Here is a 6638-nt window from a genome sequence, read left to right as displayed (position 1 = left end):
ATATTATTTACATTTCTTGGAAGGTACTTGGGATTATGTGCATTAAAAAATTAAATATCACTCACTAGAAATATTAAAATATAATCATTTCTGTCCCACTACTCTGTAAAGCTTAATATAGATTCTCATCTTGATCTCAAGTATTGCCTCTCTAGTGTCATTTTTGTACCTTGATAGTAATAAAGTTTAAAGCAAAGGTGTACTTTTTGAGGGAAACAATAGATTGCAGTATTATTATTATTATCATTTTCCTTCATCTGTCTATGGCACTGAGGCCTTGGTTTATGTAGCTTCCCACGGCCTTTGGTCTTTCATGGTACTGGGCTGAACACAAGCTCAATAAAGTCAGGGTCCTTTCTGGTTGTACTTGGCTTTATATCTTCAGCATTTAAAATAGTGTCCAGCCCAAGGTAAAGGATAAACAATTTATGGATGAATAAATGGCAAAATAGTGCACAAAAAGAAGAATTCAGTAGGGTCTATTCACAGGCAGATTTGTATTAGATGATAAGACTTGCATGAAATCTTAATTTGTGAAGTTTTGCTATACTACCTAAACTTTACAGATAATATTAGGAATAAGGTAAGGATAAAGCATTTCTAAGTATACCCCAAACAATATATATCTTAATTAAGAGAAACTTTCTGGGTTTGTTTTTTTTGTTTGTTTTTGTTTTTGTTTTTTTGGTAATATAGAATCTCCTTAAGAACAGAACTGTTAACTTTTAAATCTAAAATATGTCAAATTAAACACCAATAACTTAAGAGGATTTTCAAAAATTAGAATGCCGGTGGCTTCTTTTAGAGAACTTACGCACTTTCGTGGTAAGAACAACAAAAAAAAAGTTTTTGAAATTGTGTGATTTCAGAGCATAGAGGAAGAAAGCAACAAGCTTTAGAAGTTCCTCATTGCCCATCTTTTGTATAAATTTGCAGGTTTCATAGCATGAATTTTTTACCTGGGTGGAAAAAGCAAAGATTTTTCCTACTTCGGAATTATCACCCATGTAAAATATGTTAAAGTGTAAATGACTGAAACATTCAATTAAAGTACAGAAAAGTGCAATATTTTTAAAAGTTTAAAGTAAAACCTGCATGAGTGTGTCCGGTGGTTAGATTTTTGAGGTCTGGTATTTCCTACTGGTTATATTGCTAAATCTTTTTTTTTTTAACATAGTTCCTAAAGAATAATAAAAAGAAAAATTCTAATGTCCACTTCTTACCTATTTTAACTTTTATTTTTTAACTTCTCAATTACCCAACTTCTGGGATATGTTTTATCTGCTTTCTTCCTTCATAGAGTGAGAGCCTCTTGTATTTGTTTCTTTGTTTTTATTCCTCTTTTCTACAGTCCCTCCTCCCTTTTTGTCACCTACCTCTTGTATAGAGGAAATGCAGTTGCAATCATTGTGTTCTGCGTTTTGATTTACACTTTACCTCCTGTCCTCTGGTAAAGTAATTGACTAAAACCTTGTGTGTAGTTAGATCTTAGTGCGGTGCTTTTTTATTCAACTAAAACAAAGATGACCGTTTCCTCACTTGCACATTAAGGTGGAGTGTATCTTTAGTCATGGAATACAGCTGCCCCATTATTCTCACAAAACAGCTTTCCTTCCAGTATTTCTTATTTTATTTTATTTACTTTGCTAAGTGATCTATACGCCCAACGTGGGGCTTGAACTCAAAACTCTGAGATGAAGTGTTGCATCCTCTACTGCCTGAGCCAGCCAGGCGCCCCTTTGTATTTCTTATTTTAGAAACACAACGCAGCACCACTCACTGAACTGCCCAGCCCCAAGTGGGAATTTCAACTTTGGCTTCTTCCCTTCTGTCCCTTCTACCCCACGGCTAAGTACCCCTGAGTTCCTGTATATGGCCTCCTAAATAACTCATGAATAAATCCACTTCTTTCCATCTCTTCTCTTGTTTATTCCAATCCATTTTCCACAAAAAAAGCCACATTAGCCCTTACTGGAAGCTCAGACCTCTCCTCGTCCCTATGTGAGGAGTACAAACCAACCCCAGAGGACCTTTTAGACTCTGACTCCAGCTTTCCTCCCTCACCCTGGGTTTTTCCACCATTCTCTTCCCTGGCCTGATAACTACTCTCCAGCCATGATGTGGTTCTTTCAGCTCCTGGAACCTGCTCTTTGTCTTGCGCTTATACATTTGTTTTCTTATTTCCTGGCATTTGCGCATGCTCTCTGCTCTGTCTGGAACACTCTTTTCTCAGCTCTTCCTCTGCCTAATTCCCACTTATCCTTCAGAATTCATCTTAAATGTTATTTCCACTTGTAAATCTTAATGGACTCTGAAGAACCTTATTTTCGATCCCTTCATAGTACTTACACGTCATTTTCTTTCTAAGTGGGTGGCCCATCACATTGCTGTTTCTTACTAGGTGAAACCTTTTGTTCACTATTTTGTCTCCAATACCTAACATTATACCTTACTATACCTGACTACGATAAGCACTAATAAACCATGTTTGAATTGGTGAGTTCACATATTTCATTTTAGGTTTATTATTTTGACTAGATTGGGTGCTTTCTGCCTTCTTATTTTTCTGTCTCTTCCACTTCCTTCTGTCAAAGACAAACAAAACTGGGCGCTCGACAAAGTGGTAAGGACAAATCCTAATCAGTAATATGTTATCACATAAAGAGAGTCCAGTGTGAACTGAACTCAACTTCAATTTGTACAGAAGTGACTGGCTGCTTTAAAAGGAGAATGAGTGAATTGGGGAGGGAGTGATCATGGGCACAGTAGAGTCAGGGAAGTGGAAAATTACAAAATGCAGTGAACGGGTTCTTCCCACACGAAACCCATCTGGGTTTGCTAACTGGTGCGCTTATGGAGGTGAAGCTCCTATCCCCCAACAGAGGCTGGGAGACAAGGCCCCATCTTCAGGTATTGGCTGAAACAAACAGTGAATTCTTTTGGCAGCTTTGAGTTTTCTGAGGTGGACTTTAACGGGGCGCTAGAGTCATCCCAGGGATGTGGCCTTGTGTTGTTAGAAACTATACTGATATTTAAGTCTTTGTTACCAGGGGGAGGGTGTGGGGGGATGGGTTAGACAGGTGTTGAGGTTAAGAAGTGCACTTGGGAAGAGCACACGGTGATGTATGTAACTGTTAAATTACTATATTGTACACCCCAAACCAATATAACCCTGTATGTTAACCAATTAGAATTAAAATAAAAACTTAAGGTAAAACAAAAAAAAGTCTTTATAGGCCAAGATTGAGGCTTGTCAAGAAGGCTCAGAGGAACCTGGCTAAAGTTTGGTCAAGGAGGGAACCAATGGCACTTCCTTGAATACTTCTAAAATCTCCTCTTTTTAATTTTTATTTTGCCTTTCCTTTGCTAATGTTTCTATCCAACAGAATTAAAGCAAATTAAATGTATTAAATAATCCTTGATGCATAATATCAAGGCACCTGGCTGGCTCAGTCTGTAGAGCCTTTGACTCTTGATCTTGGGGTCGTGAGTTCCACCTTGGGTAGAAAGATTACTTAAAAATAAATAAACCATGATATATGATATAAATTTAACAGAGCTATATCGACTCATACTGATTACGCATGTAGCATTTGAAACTGAGAGCAAATTGATATGAATTGGCACCAAGATACTAATTTCTAACACTGATGCTATTGCCCAATAATAGCTGCTTATATATCAGGTTTATGAATATTCCTGAAAAGTCATTGTTGGCCACTTCTAGAGGGACTCTCCTATCTTCCTTCTGAAGTGAGTAGTCAGGGTCTCCCTTTATTCTGAGTGTATCCTTCTTGGTCTATGGTAATGATTACGACCTTACATCTTATGTTTCTGACATCAGAAGGAGATGTCTTCAACATTTCACTAACTTAGAAAAGGAAGGTAATAAAACGTTCTTTATGGTAAGCATTTTTCCACTCCAAGCTCAAAGAAGGAAGTTTTAGGGAGCATGAAATAAATATTTCCAGTCAAACTGAACAGACTTGTTAAGCCAGGAGTTTCTTTATTTCTCTTATATTTATGGTCCTATCCTGATCAAGGACAAAATAATGTACAGATAAAATTAAATAGTTCAAGTGAGTTTTTTGAATATTTGATCTACTCACTAAATCATGTGGTTTATAACTCAGTACAGTTCTTCAATTATCCTTCCTAACTTCATTTCCTGGTTTATAAATAAAAATACAAGGTCTTTCAGATAACTCAATTAATTTCTTAGAGTTTAATATATCCCTCTTTGTGATATGTCTATATGCTAAAACTGTTTGGTCCAAGGTGATATTTCTGAGCTCAATATAAAGAGCTATGTTGTAAAAACACCAAAGATCTGTTCTTAAGAATGACAGTTAGGGGGGAAGCCATGCATAGGTGGGGGCAAAAGATATATGAGAAATCTCTTTACCTCCCTCTCAATCTTTCTGTGAACCCCAAACTTCCCTAAAAGTCTTTAAAAGAAGAAAAAGAAGAAAGCCAGTTAGTTGTTGCTCTTATTTATACTATGATACTGAGGAAAAGGGGAAATGGGGAGATGTTGGTCAAAGGGTACAAACTTCCTGTTACAAGATGAATAAGTTCTAGCGATCTAATATACAGCATGACTACAGTCAATAGTACTGTATGATATACTTGAAAGTTACTAAGGGAGTAGATCTTAAATGTTCTCACCACAAGTACAAAAATGGTAATTATGTGAGTTGATGGAGATGTTAACTAACTCATTTGTGGTAATCATTTCACAATATATGTGTGTATACATCTTAAACTTACACATAGTTATATGCCAAGTATATCTCAGTAAAGCTGAGGAAGAAGGAATAATCTGTTTTATCTCTAAATCCAGACTTAAAGTATATTGGAAAGGAGTTTGTGTTCAAAGGAAGAGAAGAAGGTGACAGAGTTTTCAAGGCAACAAATAGCTTCAAGTAAGTCTTTTTATCATTCTTTGATAAATATTCCAATAGCTTATGGATGTTACCATTCTATTTTTGGAGCATTGTTATTTTTGGAGTTAAATGCTTACTTCTCAGGGAGTAGGGAAGTACTGTAATACCTTTAATATAAAAATGCTCTGTTGCTTTTATAGGGCTCAAAATGGGTGGGATCTCACTGGTAAGGTCAGGTAAAGGAAGAGTTCTTGTTTCTAGAAAAAGGGATTGCTTTTGGACAGAGTTCTCTCAGAGAAATGAATGTAAATAGGCACTGAAGAGGAAATTATTTTTGTAAAACAATCCCCAAGTTATTTCTTACCAAATTCATTAAAAAAAAAATGGTTGCAAATTGCATGCAATTGTACATATATAAGATTGCACTTAAAATGATTTGAGCCTAATAAGACTAGGGAAACAAAGTGGGTATATATGTATGTATGTGTGTGTGTGTGTGTGTATATATATATATATATTTTTTTTTTCCAAGAACAAGAATTTCATTTAAAATAAAACACAGAAGTCATATTTGAAATTGCCACTAGAGGGCAGAAAATGGGGGAAAGGATATATAATAATAGTGGATTTCTAGAATCAGAACTTAAAACATCTTGGAAACTCTGAAAACAACCATCATAATAACAAGAATTAGTATTTATAAAGTGGCTACTGTGTACTACTAAATTTTAAAGATTTCCTTTTTTTTAATGTTTATTTTTGAGAAACAGACAGACAGACAGAGTGTGAGTGCGGAAGGGTTAGAGAGAGAGGGAGACACAGAAACTGAAGCAAGCTCCAGGTTCAAAGCTGTCAGCACAGAGCCTGATGCAGGGTTCAAGCCCACAAACTGTGAGATCATGGCTTGAGCTGAAGTTGGACAGTTAACCAACTGAGCCACCCAGGTGTCCCTTAAGATTTCCATTTTGTAAATGGGGAAACAGGTTAAATGATAAGTGCAAGGTCATGTAGTAAGCAAAAGGTAGCACTGGATTCAAATCCTACAATTTGACCTCAAAGTCTTTACATAGGATCACAACCTCTCTCCATGGACAACAGTTTCTTTTCTTTGAGTGTACTTTATTGAGAAGAAAAGAGTGTACAAACATATTCTGAACTGTGAGTAGGAGCAAGAGGTTTTCCCAGCATGATGCATTTTCTAACTTGCTTCTACTGTGTTACCTGACAAACCAGGAATTTTGTGGGTGGTCTCATATACACGCCTCGGAAAACCTGTCTAAAAATGTGATTCATTAATGCCGCAAAATGCCAACATTATTAAGTTTTCTGAGTAATTTAAACTAATAAGCAGGACCTGTGAAGATATCATTATTAACAGTATGAGGGGGAGGCTGAGCCCAGAATGAAAGAGTCGCTGCATTAACGAAACAGAAGACCAGAGAGCACAGCGTGTTCTTCAGCCACATTTGTGAAAGGTGCAAATTAAAATAGAATGGTTGGAGGAGCCAAGATGGCAGAACAGCATGGAAGCTTTTTGTGTGTCTCGCGTCCATGAAATATAGCCAGACCAACACTAAACCATCCTACACACCTAGAAAACCGATTGGAAGATTAACACAACAATCTGCACCACCTGAACCACAGAATTCAGCAGATACGCGACACGAAGAGCTGAACTTGGGTAGCAAGAAGCCCCGAAAGGTAGGGACCTCCTTTTGCAGGCAGAGAGAGGACGGAGACTTGGGGGGGGGG

This window comes from Herpailurus yagouaroundi, unplaced genomic scaffold (genome assembly GCF_014898765.1).
Source record: "Herpailurus yagouaroundi ecotype Mexico unplaced genomic scaffold, PumYag 29, whole genome shotgun sequence".
NCBI classification, from domain to species: Eukaryota; Metazoa; Chordata; class Mammalia; order Carnivora; family Felidae; genus Herpailurus; species Herpailurus yagouaroundi.
This window is presented reverse-complemented; position numbering follows the sequence as displayed.